The 15,852-nt window shown below is 37.3% G+C and overlaps 1 pseudogene; it reads right to left on the bottom strand.

Moving 5' to 3' along the window:
* Positions 1-15,852, bottom strand: part of LOC107677084 (Down syndrome cell adhesion molecule homolog) — a 124,870-nt pseudogene that overhangs the window by 92,649 nt on the left and 16,369 nt on the right.

Raw genomic sequence — 15,852 nt, 5'->3', positions numbered from 1 at the left:
ACACACACACACACACACACACACACACACACACACAAAAGCACAGCTGAACTCATGTGATAAGCAAATGCTGCTTGCAGAAACCGTTGTGAATGGCTGGCTCACGCTACATTAAGATTGCAGCGTACGTCATCAATAGTCAAAGGTCATCCTGCAACCTTATGATATCCCCACAACAAACGTCATGACAGATTCAAATGAGTTTTGAAGATTCTTGTCACTGTGTAAAAGCAATTTTTACAAACTGACAGTTTGCAGTAATAGAAACACTATATGTCAAGGTATTACATCGTACAATTTTTTAAATATCTAAAATGACTGTATTATTCAGTAATATGACTGAATCAACATTAGACTGATTACACTATACCAACAAAAGTAATCAATGATGCTTTGCACGAATTATGAGAGTAACTTTCATACTGTAAACAATCAGCGAAAGGTTCGCTCTATGAATAAACATTTTCAAAAACTGGCTACAATGAGGTGAGATTATTCTACTCACCGTTCAACCATCAATCATTAAAAGGAAATTTAAAAGTGTAAAAGCATTAACAAATTACTTTCAGCTTACCACGAATAACCTCAAACGCTTGGATTTGCACAACAATATCACGCACGTTAAATATAACTGTAGTAACATAAGTCTATATTACGTAACATATATTGACTTAATCAAACATGTTCATTAATATGAACAATGAGTGATAATATTTCAAAGTGATTTCCGTCATTTTAACAGAAAACAAATATTGTATTTACCTGCTTTAGAAACATTCGATATCACACAGTTACAAGTATCACATGACTACAGGTTTGATATTATGTTTATACAACAAATATGAGATTGAGCTGAAGAATAAATGCTGTATCAGATGCAGGTAATCACTCGCTCAGTCCATCTCTCTCTCATAATATTAATTCTATTCTACATAATACAATAAGCTTTCAATGAAGCAACTCAACATTATTTCGTTACTAGTTCTAAAATAACATTTTCGAAGGCTTTCGAGGCTTGGGCTCAGCTGATAATTTGAGGTTTGAATCCGTGGCGGAAAGAAGTAATTCCACACACAAAAAGTGTTTTTTGAGACACTTTGTGGTTGGTTTTTCTTTATTTGCAAACTTGTGCCGTTGAACTGTGTATAACGCGATATCACACTCATAGCATGTGATAAGGAATACAGTATATGGCTATATTCATGGCAAAAACAATTCAAATGCATCACTCAATCAATTTACTCAAACATTTTATTTCCCCAAAATATTTTATTTTGTGGCATGGACAAATTAATTTGTCATTTTACAGTGACTTTGTGTTATGTTGTTTTAAATTTGGCAGCATTCAGTGTGTAATAAGCTATTATTCCATTCTGAACTATGCTTAACATGTTGGTTGGTTAGGAGGGATCTTCAAGAACTAAACGGCTCAAGAGTGATGGTTAACACGGTAAACATGGAAGGAGATGGAAGGTCAAACAAGACAGCTGAGAGTTATGGCTGAGGTACCCCACACAGACAGCAGTTGGGCAGGGAACGATTATCCTTATCTATACAGAGAATTCAATATACAGAAGGAGAGATTTCAACTGCATTTTATTTCAGTATATTACATGGGATGTAAAGTTGTAAATATTTGCTTTTACAATGATTCGATTTAATTATGATTCTTTATTAAAGGGATCATGAATTTAGAAATCAAATTTCCCTTGATCTTTTGACATAAAAAAGTGGCACTGTACTATAAAAACATCCTGTAAAACTTCCTCATTAGGGGCATTTCAAAGGTCCAGCCTCTACATTTCTTTTCCCAGGAAAGGTCCTAATAATACTTAGAACTTACTTAGACTGTTTCTATCTAATATGGCTTGTATGAAATAGGCAAAGTACATTGCCTATAAGTACAGTACATGTCTGAAGAGTCGCTACATTTAACGCTAGTCTTTTTTTCTTTTCTTTTTTTTTGTGAGAAGAAAAAAAAGTAGCTGAAGGGGCATGAAAAGTCGCTAAGTTGGCAACACTGGTCTCCACTTCTGCGATTGCGGTTATGACTCAGAAGAAGATCATTCACTGCAGAAACTTCACTCATATTATGTGTTCACAATACGATTAAGATGATATGCATATGATATGAATATTTTGTATGCATATACAATACGCATATGATATGAATGTAATTGTCTTGTGATTTGGGTTATTTTTAGAAGAATAAAGGATGTTTACATGAGAAATGTTGCAGCTGTAGGGATTAGCAACGTTATAAAATGATACAAATAATGTATTTCTACTTAATTATGTGATCAAAATCCACATTAGATCATAATCGGAAGTTATTACAAACACTCGATGGTACTTTACATGTGTAACTTGATGCTACTTGTAGCTACAGTATAATGCATATGTTACCCAGGTGTGATTATATTTCATGCTGTATGTTGTCAAAACAATTCATGCAAGATCCTAAAAAATGCTTTGTTTTCTAGAAAGACATTTTATATGTATATCATATGTAATGTATGTAATGTATATCAGGATCAAAGGAACGTAGGTGGGCAAGCAAAAGTAAAAAATGGCATAATTTACATTTGACAGCAATGTTTTTCTCATCTTCTCACCACTAACTTAAAGTAATGGAAATATTACCAGTCTCTGAATTTAAGCTTTTCCATCCTCCTGTCACAGTTTGCTACTGTGAGGAGCACGGAGCGAGGAACGAGGAGACGCAGAGTAGAAAGGAAAACTTGAAATCGCATCATATGACCCCATTAAACAAATTTTACTATGGTTACAGTATTTCATATATGATATAAACTCATATCGATTCCTATAATAAGCATACTGAATATTTGCATATTGTCATGGGATGCTACTGTGAGGAGCACGGAGCGAGGAGACGCAGAGTCCAATTCAAACATACAATATTTATTAATATCCAGGGAAACAGGAGAACACATGTAGCAAGGGTTGACATCAACAATTCCAGACAAGGGAGAACAGTATGGGCTAGAACTCAAATAGGGCAGATAACGAGGGGCAGACAGGTGAGGATAACTAATAACAAGGAACAGGTGACTACTAATAATGAGAACAGGAACCAAACCAAATAAAGACAAACAGGAACATACACGTGACATTACTCCCCCCTCCCAGAAGGTGCGTCCCGCGGCGTAACAATACCACTGGGGAGAGTGGGGTGGGCACCCTGGAGGCTGGTGCAAGACAGAGACACAGGGACACAGGGAAGGCCTCCAGGGTGGATCAGGGGACTCGGGAGGCCATGGCGTAGCAGGCAGTTTAGGGGGCCATGGCGGAGCAGGCAGACTAGGAAGCCATGGCTGCAGGGCTGGCTAACTCGGGGGAATCAGGAGATGAAGGAGGGCTGGACGGGACCAGCGGAGACTCAGGGGACGATGGAGAGCTGGACGGGACCAGCGGAGACGGAGAACTTTCTGGAGCGGATTCTGGGGTGAGGATAGGAGCCGAGAACTCTGGAGGTAGTGCCATGTCCAAGAGCGTGGAGTCAGCGGCGGCCGGCGGGCTTGACGTAGGAGAGGCCGGTGGGCCTGACGGCAAGCTGGTTCTGGATCAGGGATGGACACTCTCCAAAAACCAGAGGATCCCTTCCCTCCAGCTCAGTCCAGTGGAGTCTGGGAGGACCATGGGGCGATGATAGTTGGCCCCGATCCAGAACAGAGAGTTAATTGTGGCGTCGTCCAACGACGTAGTAGCGGCGAGCCTGCAGAATTCCCAGGCGAACTCTATGAAGGGAAGATCCCTGCGGGCTAGAATGAAATAGGAAAACCAAAAAACTTTCAAAAACGGAAAAGAAACACAGGGAGGAGAGACGCCGCTCACTTTTTGTCGGTCTGGAATTGTGTCACGGTTTGCTACTGTGAGGAGCACGGAGTGAGGAACGAGGAGACGAAGAGTCCAATTCGAACATACAGTCTTTAATAACATCCAAGGAAACAGGAGAACACACGTAGCAAGGGTTGACATCAACAATTCCAGACAAGGGATAACAGAACGGGCTAGAACTCAAATAGGGCAGATAATGAGGGGCCGACAGGTGAGGAGGATAACTAATAACAAGGAACAGGTGACTACTAATACTGAGAACAGGAACCAAACCAAATAAGGACAAACAGGCACATACATGTGACACCTCCAAGCTAGCTGCTGCAATGGTAACCTCACGTGCACATGTTAGGCCTGGGTGATTATTATATGAAAATGTATCTAGGGATGATTAGGTTGTTGGATTTCAAATCAGTAGTTGAAGCATCAAAAGTAACAAGCTATTTTATAGATAGCAACTCTAATATTACTGAAATCTTATTCAGAATTAGTTACACTACTAGTTACTGGGGAAAGTAATGTCCACGTCACTAGAAGGCAGTACGCTTGTTTTTTTTTTTTTTGAATGGATGTCAATGGAAGAGAGGCTTCACTACATTGAATAAACATATTTTTTGAGGAAACAGCTTATCATTTAATGAACTAAACTGAATGAATCATATTCAACATGTTGTACACTAAACAATAGTTTTGGATGAAAGTATTTTTAGAGTTTACACTGAAAAAAAAAAGTTTGTTTTATAAGATAAGTCACTGACTTTTTGCGACAGGTGGGATACAGCTTACGGCACTTCTCATTCATTCTTATGGTATATTTTTGGCGCAGTGCCTTCACAGACTGGTTGAAAATGTTTATATTCATTAAAGGGGTCATATGATGTGATTTCAAGTTTTCCTTTCTCTTTGGAGTGTTACAAGCTGTTCGTGAATAGATAAGATCCCTAAAGTTGCAAAGACTAAAGTCTCAAACCCAAAGAGATATTCTTTATACAAGTTAAGACTCGTCCACACCCTCCTAAAATGCCTTGTTTAAACATGCCCCCACGTCTACGTCACGATGTGGGAAGATTTGCATAACTCCGCCCAAATGTTCACGCAAAGAAAGAAGGCGTAACTTTATTGTTGCTGCCACCGCCGCCGCCATGCAACGCAACGCGTAAAAAGACATTTCCATCACAACGCACTGGATAGCTGGCCAATCACAGCACACCTCGCTTTTCAGACGGATGAGCTTTGTAAAAATCGACGCGTTTCAGAAAGGCGGGGCACAGAGGAGAAACAATAATGTACAGTATGTGGAAAATAATGTGTTTTTTGAACCTTAAACCACATAAATACACTTCATTACACCAAATACACAAAATAATGTTCTTTTTAGCAACATCATATGACCCCTTTAATTAGGACATGGCATTGATCCTCATGATTCAAAAATAAGCTATAACAGTGATCATATCTACAATCAACAGCAAGATTCAGCACAAACAAATATTTTGTCTGAGAATGCTTTGTTGTTTTGAGTGCCTTTTCATACTCCTAAATGATAGCACACCCTCGATTCGTAGATGAGACACGAAGCGCCACTCAGACCTCCAAAAGTACCTCTGCACCTGTACATATGGAATATCTCAACCACGACCCAAAACACCTGCCACCAGCCTTCTCCAGCTATGGGGCGAGATAGACCCCATTCCAGGGCACCTGGGGTAAAAACCAGGCCAAATCTACAGGCGTATATAAACTGAAATTAATTGGTTGTTCCGCCCGTAATTAGCTCACGCCACACTTATTACTAATCTGCCATTTGGAGCGCTGCCATTTTTTGCCCTGGCCGCGGTCCAGTGCGTCAGTGTGGTGTTATCCATAAACTCGGGAAAAGTCCCGTTCTGGGGAGCGGAGCCAAACGGCAGCATAGCATCAGACGGTAACGAAGCCATCAGCGCTTATTAAAGATTAAGTCTCGCTTAGTCCCCAGTGGCCTGAGCAGACCGTTCAGTAATCATATTCATCCTAAACAGCCTAATCGCCACCATATTGCTGTTATTTATAAGTAAACAGTGATGTAAGAGGGATTAATCCAGGGTTATGGCCTTCACATTCGTAGGCATTTCTACATATAGTGTGCATTTTCACATACACTTTTCAGGGAAACAACCTAAGAATGGCTTATTTATTTCAGTAATGTGATGAGTAGAAAATATTTTAGTATTATATTAAAATATTATTTTTGATATTGGTCTAAAATGATAGTTTAGACCAATTAAAAAATGCTCTAATGTGTCACAGGCAAATTTGTATTAGTTTTACTCAAATGATATTTATAGTTTGGTTAAAACCTTACAATTTTATTTAATATTAATCAAAAAAAAAATATTATTATTAATGTTGAAAACTAATTAAAAATGCTGCGTACAAATTAAAAAGGGCTGCTGAAAATTCAGCTTTGCATCACAGGAATAAATAACATTATAAAATCTATTTAAATAGAAAACAGTTATTTTATATTGTAAAAATATTTCACAATATTGCTCTTTTTGTTCTGATTAAATAAAGGCAGCCTTGGTGTCCCAATGCAAAGCATGCTGGGAGCTACAGTTTCAGTTATGTCAACTTCAAAAATCATTTTCAAGTACCTGATTATTTTTAAATACTGTAATTTAATCTAGATTGCACATTTTAAATAATTAAATTAATTGATTGCATTGCATTTTTAGAAGAGAAGCTTCTGTTGTTTAGACCACAAATACTATGATTAAGAATTTTTTTGTATTTTTTTGCAACTTAATTTCATTCCATAACCTAAATTAGCTTTAATATTTTACATTTTTAAGAAATAAAACCAAAAACATTTAGTTAAAAACAGTTAATTACTATAAATAAAGACAGAGATATTTTCTTTCAAAGACCTTAATGTTTATTGTAATGTCTTTTTAAAACATGCATCATCTTTTCTGTTATATAAGAAAAAAAGAAAAATTCTGGTGGCATTCATATGAAAATACTGGGAAAAAAAACTATAATAAATTTAATAAACTCGTTTCGGGAACCGATGATTTTTGACTAGACCAATAAAAAAATCACTTTAAAGAAATAACAGTCGTTTCATTTATTTATTTTGTCTTTAGTGTCTATGCGCAATGACAAAAACCAACCCCCTGACCATTTCTTTAGGTACACCGCACCCTTAAAGAAGACATCAGAAAACCGATACCTCTCTCTCTCTCTCTTTGTATTCCCTAAACGTTCACCAGCACTCATGCTGCAAATGCACAAATGCATCCTTCAGCTTATGCTCCCATAACTCTCAGTGGCAGCTGTGTGATTAATGTACATAGCTATTGATTTTTTAGGTCCTTTTTTCCCTCCTCTGTATCCTTCTTTCTTTTCCCTCTCTCTCTCTCTCTCTCTCTCTGATGTATTTTGTGTGATGAAAGCAGGTGTTTTTAAAGGCATGTGGAGCAGAATTGTATATGTTTTTTCAAGCAATACACATACAGCTCACATCACAATTACTGCTGTAGATACACATCATCCGGGCAAAACAATGATATCAAAAATTAGATTTCGAAATGATCTATTTTTCTATTTTTTTAGGTTGAAGTGAGCTGGCCCTTGGTCTAGTTAGTCAAACAGCAGTAAGGAGCTGGTGTGATGCTTTGGAGATGACCGTGTTCTCTTCATCAGCTGTGACCCAATTTACTTACAACGTACAGTATCTGACTGAACGATGTAAATTAGAAATGGATACATAAAAAGAGAAATGCAAGAAACTGTAAAACCGACACAATCAATGTTTTACGTTCCAGTAGATATCAATAAACATTTAAACTTTAAACATCCTTAAAGGTGAAGCGTGTCATTTCTGTGTCGTGAGCATCACCAACCGGGATTGCAAATTTAATGTCCAGACAAACATTTCTCAAAAAAAAAAAAAGCTTCATTTTCAGACAGATAGGTAGACCCATCCAAAGCTCAAATTATTATTTGAGCTGGAAATAAACAAGATGGGCTGCAAACAATGAGAGCAATGTTTTGAAAGAGCCACAGTGTTTATTTCAGAAAGTCAAATGGGGATATGAGGAATATATTATTGTACAAGTAACTCTGAACAAAATTAAAAACTTCATTAAAAAAATTGGTCACATTCTGTTTATCATGAAAGTATTAGCATGCAGTATCATAACATCTTATGGATATCTTAAATGGAACACAAGTCAGTGATAATAATGAAGAGGATCTTTTTAAAAGCATATACGTATTTTGTCCATTTGCCACAACAAATGTTTGCTGGGCATTGCCTGTCTGTAAAGTGTGCTACTCTTGAATGTATGTGATGAACATGTTCCTTTGTGGTTCTTCCTCTTCTTTTTACATCAGCTCTTTCTCCCACAGGTGGCCTGTGTCAACTCCTGAATGGACCATGTTAGAATTACAGGATGTCTCGTTTTCTTATTAAGTAAGTTTTTATAGCAAATTATACACTGCAAATCTGCACCTCAAATAATGTGAGTAAATACATTTTTCAAGGTAGTTGAGAATGTAGTAAATATTAAACACCACTACAGCAATTGGCAGAACAAAACTATTTACACCAAAGCAACATCAAAATCACCAAATATAACTAAAATGTAAAAAAAATCATATTAATGCTAAAAGGGGTCATATTATACTTTTTTAAATCTATTTCTTCTCTGAGGTTATGTAATGACAGTTTGTTTGTTTTTTTGTTGTTGCCGAAAACAACATTTAATGAACACTTTCATGAATAATAATAATAATATAAAAATATAATAATAATAAATAATAATAATAATACGTTATTTTATTTTAAAATGGGGAAATAATAGTCATAACAGTAGCTCTGGTTGAAAAAAGTAAAATAAATAAATAAATAATATTTATTTATTTTATTTTTTTATTTTATTTTATTTTTTTATTTATTTTTGTTTCAACCAGAGCTACTGTTCTGACTTAGAAATATAGGTAAAGAAAGGCATGAAAGGGGTTAAAGCCATGAGAAACCTTTACATTACACCTACAGTAGTAAGAGAGGTTTCAGGAGAGACGTCCACACTGCACACTGCATAGAACATTTGCTGTACACACAAAGAGAAGGTAGAGCTGAGAAACAGAGAGAGAGAGAGAGAGAGAGAGAGAGACTTATCTTTCTCCTCTAGCTTCAGCCACAAAGAGAAGGTAGAGCAGAGAAACAGAGAGGGAGAGAGAGAGAGAGAGAGAGAGGCTTACATTTGTCTTTCTCCTCTAGCTTCAGTCTGTAAGCCTGGTGCTTCACCATCTCCAACTTAATCTGCAGGCTAGAGAAAGATGATAGGAGTGTGGGTTTGTTCTAATGAGAATGCACTATCTGCAGGCTCCTAGCAGCAGCGGCCGCCACAGACACTGTCTCTGGCCCCAGCCGCACTCACTCAAACATGGCGCTGGCTTTTCAACATGTCTGACCGCCCCTCTGCTCTTTATATATTCTATAAGCAGCGGCAATCGCACAGAGAAGTCCATGGCATTGATATTCCTCCCTTCACTCATGCACTTATATTTATACCGGCTTTACACTTTCACAGCTCAGAATTTGATACATGAATGTAGGAAGCCATCTGAAACGTATTTTTGTTTCAGTTATCTTCATATCACCAATGTTTATAGCTAGAAAGTGAAGGTTATAAAATAACAACCTCTGTTGTTGATATAATGTTGATTTAAATACAAGGACTGAGCAATAGTGGAAACTGTATTATTTAATAGCGCTTGCTGTTACTATTGTCACTTATGGCTAAGGATTTGGGAAAAAACAACAACCTAAGTATAAAACTTTTTTTGCTGTTGACATGAATAATATCTCAAACTGTGCGGCTTGAGTTCACTTACTTTGAAATATGAAATATATTGTAATAGCACATAGTAACAGACTACAATTTATACATAATCTAGCCAGCACTAGTGATCATCAGACAATAAGTAAAACAGAAAAAATGCCATAGACAATGACTAAAGCCATTGTTGTAAGAAACCCTCTAGCAACCACTCAGAACATCATAGAAACAATCTAGCAGTGCCCTAGCAACCATCCACAATACCTTAGCAACCAAACAGCAATACACTAAACATTATGCATGCGCAAGCACCACTCACATTTTTTTAAATATATATATTTTAAATACATATCAGAAAAGTAATTTCCTATAAATGTAAGCAATATACAGTATTAAAATTCCCATTCAGACTGCATAGTATGTGTTCAGTGACTGTGCTCAAACCAGTGCATTCTGAATGCATTCCCACTGATTGCAATGATTCATTCATTATCCAGTTTGCATCTTAATTGTCAATCCACAACGACACCTTAAAAGATGAACTCATCTACGCATTTGCAAATGCTCTCAATATTTACGGCAAAGTCCCATTAGAAACAGACCATTAAATAAGTAAAGTGCATGTGGCTGTTATTTCCCCTCTAACCGCGCTGGAAGGAAAAGTGAATTGAGCTTAATGGTTTGACAAATGTCAGTGAATGTCAGCCATGAGAGAGGGACACTTCTGCAGCCATGAAGTAAACTGTAATGAGAAAAGCCACAGGCAAAGCGCTGTAAAAAATGATAGAGGGACCAAAGTTTAGCACAGATGCAACAAGCTGCATACAGTATAGTTATTAGCGGAGCTGTCAGTTTCTGAACCATCTGAGTGACAGGGGTCAGAGTCAAAAACACATTTCTTTCATGTGCGTGGCTCATATGACAAGAGTTTAAAGGGGAGGGGCTAAAATATTAGAGGGCTTGGTGATGTCATCAGAAAAGCAAAGTCGTTTCTAAAACACATTACTACTGCTAGACTTTTTTTCATGTAACGTACATCAGTGGTTTATCCCGAATCGTGCACGATAGGACAGGGAATGTGTATTATGAAAGTAAATGGGCTTAATTTTAATTTAATTATATGTTTCATCCAAGTGACTGATTACATCCCTTCAGTCACTAAAACCAGATCAAATGGGTGAGCCAGCGGATAAAAGGCCCGCATGCAGACAAGACGACAAAAGAAATATGGCCACCATCAATATTCAGTAGTCAAATCCCTGAAATGCATACAAAAACCAGCCTGCAAGGTGCATTAGGACCTGTTCTGTGCTCTGGACACTCAAAGAGGAAGATACACTCACAAACGCACACACATGGGCCCTTTCACCTGCTCAGCCTTTCATCTCTTTATTAGAGCTGTCAATTGTTTATCAAAAGCCGGGAGGGGACGGATCCACAGCCATGAATTTGAAAGTGCACACAGAAAGGTCCGTTTTAAAATGCATGACAGGTTAATGGTAAGTTAGAGTATCATTAGGGCCCGTTCATTCACATGTAAAACAGGCCCTCGCTTCAAATGACTAGGGAGCAGTCTTTATTTTGAGAGGTAATTCATATTGTAATTATATTTTCAATCACAGTTCATTAATTAAGACAAGTCCCACTCTGTAATCATGCATTTCATCTTCTCTGTGATTTGCGGGACAATCTCCAGCGTTAGCCGGAATTATAGGGCCGGAATAGCTCGCGCGTCCACTCCGAAGTGTAATTATATTTTCAATCACAGTTCATTAATTAAGACAAGTCCCACTCTGTAATCATGCATTTCATCTTCTCTGTGATTTGCGGCACAATCTCCAGCGTTAGCCGGAATTATAGGGCCGGAATAGCTCGCGCGTCCACTCCGAACACTGATTTATGCTAAGCAGACAAGGGAAAAGAGATCGAATGCTTCAAGCTAACAGCACAATCGCTCTGCTCTGATGTACAGTATTTTACGAGGCAATCCTGATTTAAAATGTCAAATGGGAAAATGATTACTAAGGGATTCGGAATGCAAAATTTGAGAAACATGATTCATTTTGGTTCTTTATCATTTATTTTACATTTTAATACAATTGGCAATTAATTGTATTCTTTCATTCTTGTCCCAGACCAGATTTTCAAAAATCCATTATAAAAAAATATGAAGCGGGACAAATTAGTTAGCCATTCTTCCAAAAAAGTAAAAATGCCATTTTAAAATATAATTTGGCATTTTATAGGTGAAAAAAAAATCATAATTCTCCTGTGATCCATCTATTGATAGACATTGTTTGAGGTTGATTTTATTTTTTAAGTGCAAAATATGTGTCCACATTTAAAGAAACACATCCAGTTATATCTGGGAAGTAAAATTATTAAAACCGCTGCTAGGACAAGAAAACAATACTCACACTGCAGTTTTGGATCTATGGGGTGAGCAGTAAAATGCCTTGATAGCAATGTGTACATCTATGAAAATACAATGAAAATACAATAAATGTGAAAAGACCCATTTTTCTCACAGCCCATTTTTCTTCCATAATGTGATATATTTATGTGTGAAACAGGATGTTCAATGGATTAACCCAAAAATTAAAATTAAGTAATTGTTTAATTGCTAATTGTTTACTCACCCTTGCATGGTTCTAATGCCATATTCTTTCTTTCTTTTTCGGACCACAAAAGGAGATTTTTTTTTTTTAAATGTCCTGCACACGCTCATCCATATAATGGCAGTATATGGTGATCAGCATCAAGCTTTTTAACAGATAAGCAGAAGTATCACAGAATGATCCCATGTGACACGTGCCGAGTAATCCAAGCGTTCAGGGGTATACGATAGGGTTTGGTGAAAAACAAACTGAAATTTAACATATTTAACGAACATCCTGACCTTAAATGTTGGTCTACATATGGTGTACGACTGCGCATTCATGAGACTCTATGAGCACAGAAGTTGTGAAAAATCAAGATGAATAAAAACGCAACATGAACAAAAACAACGCCTAGAAATCCCCAAAACTGTATCTGTGTACTTTCTTCACTGAGTTGAATATCTCTGTACCAGAACTCCAGTTGTCACGACAGTCAGAATGACAGCTGACAGAAGAATGTGATTGTCACGAATCCGGTTCATGGACTTCCGTCCAATTACCACCAAAGGTCGCTCTTCCATTTTAATGACTCTCTCACTACACAGAATTTCACATGTCACCCCGGACTACATTTCCCAGCAGCCATTTCACTAATCACACGTTCACCTGAAACCAATCACACACACTATATAACACCCACTCAGATCCTGTTCAAACTGATGAGTATTGTTTAAGTGTTTATGCTGTTTAGTGTAGCTACTTTACGGAGCCAATTCCCCATCCTTGTTTGAGTTTTCCATAGTCTAGTCATAGTCTTGCCTTGCCTGTTTTCTCATGTTCTGATTCTTGCCTGTGCATCCTGGATTACCCCTCTCATCTCGCCCTGTTCGGATACTGATTACCCATCGCCTGGACCATCGTCTGTGTTTGGATTAACCCTTTGGATTACCCTGTTTGGACATTGTTCGCCCGAGATTGACCACGCCCGTTTACTGGACAATTCTTGTGTCTTGCCCTCAATATACCTGTTGCCATTGTCTGACCCTCGCCTGTTTCTGACCTTGCCTTTAAATAAAAGCTTTGCAAATGGATCTGCACGTCTCTCGTCCCTGTTGCCTCGATAAAGTGATAACTTGCGAGGAGCACAACAGATATATTTACCTCAGAGAAGAAAGTACATGGATTGTATTTCATGTCACGTTTTTATTAATCGTGATTTTTCACAACTTGTGTGCTTTTCCTGGGCAAGTCTGAGTGAACCGCTGCACTAATAGAGTCTCATGAAAGCGCACCATGCACGTAATTTTCATTAAATAATATATTACAATTCAGTTTGTTTTTCACCAAAACCTATCAAAACAAACCAATATGTGACATGTCGCATGGGACCATTCTGTGATACTTTTGCACCTCTTTAAAAAAGCTTGATGCTGATCATTATACTGCCATTATAGGGATGATAGTGCATGATAATTTTTTTTTTTTTTTTTAAGTCTCCTTTTGTGGTCCAAAAGAAGAAGAAGAATGCCATATGGCATCAGAACAACACAAGAGTGAGTAAATGATGATTTAATTTTTGGGTGAACTATCCCTTTAAAAAATGTACAGTAGGTTGGACTCCCAGAGATTCTAGCTGAACTGATTGTGGCCTGTACATTTGTTTGATGTTGCTGCTTTATGAAATACATATGGTAATTTTGGTACATGTATTTGAACAGCTAATCTACTGTTCGAAGAGACAATCTTCATGCTGACCACACCACCACTAACAATTATTTGCAAAATCTGGTTGATTAAAAAAAGGAATGAAGCACAGACGCATGCCAGCATAACAATCTCAAAGCCCATTTCTCTGCAAGAGTAAACAATTCTTCAGCTTCACATGCCAGAGAGCTTTCAGCCACACGTCTGAGGTCCTTCATCATTAAATATTTAGCGAGGGATGAGCATTGCATAGGTCTAATGCTTCTGACATTTTGCACATGGGTTGATATTGGCATGTGCTGCGACCACATCAGATAAAACAGTTGCTTATCTTTATAAATGACACTGACTATGTAATTGCAGAACCATTCTTACAGGTGTAAGGAATATCATGCATAGTATTCCATATTTCACCAATTACACTGGCCAATTACTACCAGACTGTTACCATGGAAATGTCATCAGCTAGTCATAAGTGGTGATGTACATTGATTGGTGAGAAAGCTCAATAAAGGCTCTGGTACAAGATGTTTGCTGTCTGTCGTGGCCCAATTCTTTGAAGGGCATATCTTTGAATCTAAGGAATCCAAATAACTTGTGAATGAAAAATGCTCCCATTCGTGGCAAATGCAGCCAGAGGGTACTAGTCAATCAAAGAGTTCAAATGAAGATAAACTGTAAAGTGAAGCACTCAACTATTTCAAAACAGCTGAGGCAGATCAGTATTAATACACATTAACATATATATATATATAGGCTTTCATAAGTATTGTTCTCGCAATCACAATCTCGCAAGTTTATCGAAAGCAAAGTGAGAAATCAGCCCTACCTGAGACAAGTGAGACTGTGTCTTTCTCCCATGATACAACACTGACATACTCCTCTACTGAGGCCGGGATAATGCACTTGAAGACGGCCGTATTCCCTCGCATGACTCTCTGATCAGCCACCCGCACTGTGTATGGCTCCCGGAATACTGCGGTGAGGAGAAAATTGTGATTTTTACTCAGTGTCATTCTTACCAGTTCACAATACTATCTGAAAGTGTGACTTCTAAGAATGTATACTCTAATCATATTCTGTTAATAGATAGATAGATAGATAGATAGGGATTATATATATATATATATATATATATACTGTATATACACACAATTAAATTAAATTAAATTAAATTAAATTAAATTAAATTAATAACATTTATTGTATATATGTGTGCTTAATATTTAAGAAAAAAAAAATCAGACGACTTGCTGTTTGCTTCAAGTGACTGAAACATAAAGAAAGAGAGAGAGAACGCACACTGGCCCACAAAAAAATGACCCAAATTCCAGCATTGTCTTCTCCACACATGACTGACCAAGGCAAAAAACAAAAACAAAAAAACATTAATATTTCAGTGTTTTTCAGTGTCTATCTTAGAGCTGTCACAGAAGCACAACTCTATGAGCATTTAATATATACTACTGAACTGTAGAAAATTTGAAAAACTCAAAGGTTAGTTTAATATGTTAAAAACTAGATTATTTCTTGATTTTCATTGTTTTCTTAGTGTGTGCTTGTGTGTACCTGGTATTCCCTATGTCATGGGGACCAAATACACTATGCCCACAAGGATCGTAATCCCAGTCATTTTTGACATTTTTGGACCCATGAGAAAAACAGCTTATAAATCATACAGAATGAAGTGTTTTGAAAATCTAAAAATGCTGAAAGTTTTCTGTACTAGTGTAGGTTTAGGGGTAGGGTTAGGGGATAGAAAATACAGTTTGTACAGCATAAAAATTATTACACCTATGGAATGCCGCCGTAAAACATGGAAACCAGTGTGTTTGTGTGTGTTTCTACTTTTTTTTTGGGGG

Source organism: Sinocyclocheilus anshuiensis, unplaced genomic scaffold (assembly GCF_001515605.1).
Source record: "Sinocyclocheilus anshuiensis isolate Anshui unplaced genomic scaffold, SAMN03320099.WGS_v1.1 scaffold24, whole genome shotgun sequence".
Lineage (NCBI taxonomy): Eukaryota > Metazoa > Chordata > Actinopteri > Cypriniformes > Cyprinidae > Sinocyclocheilus > Sinocyclocheilus anshuiensis.
Note: the sequence above shows the minus strand (reverse complement) of the source record. Positions and strands in the feature narration are given on the sequence as shown.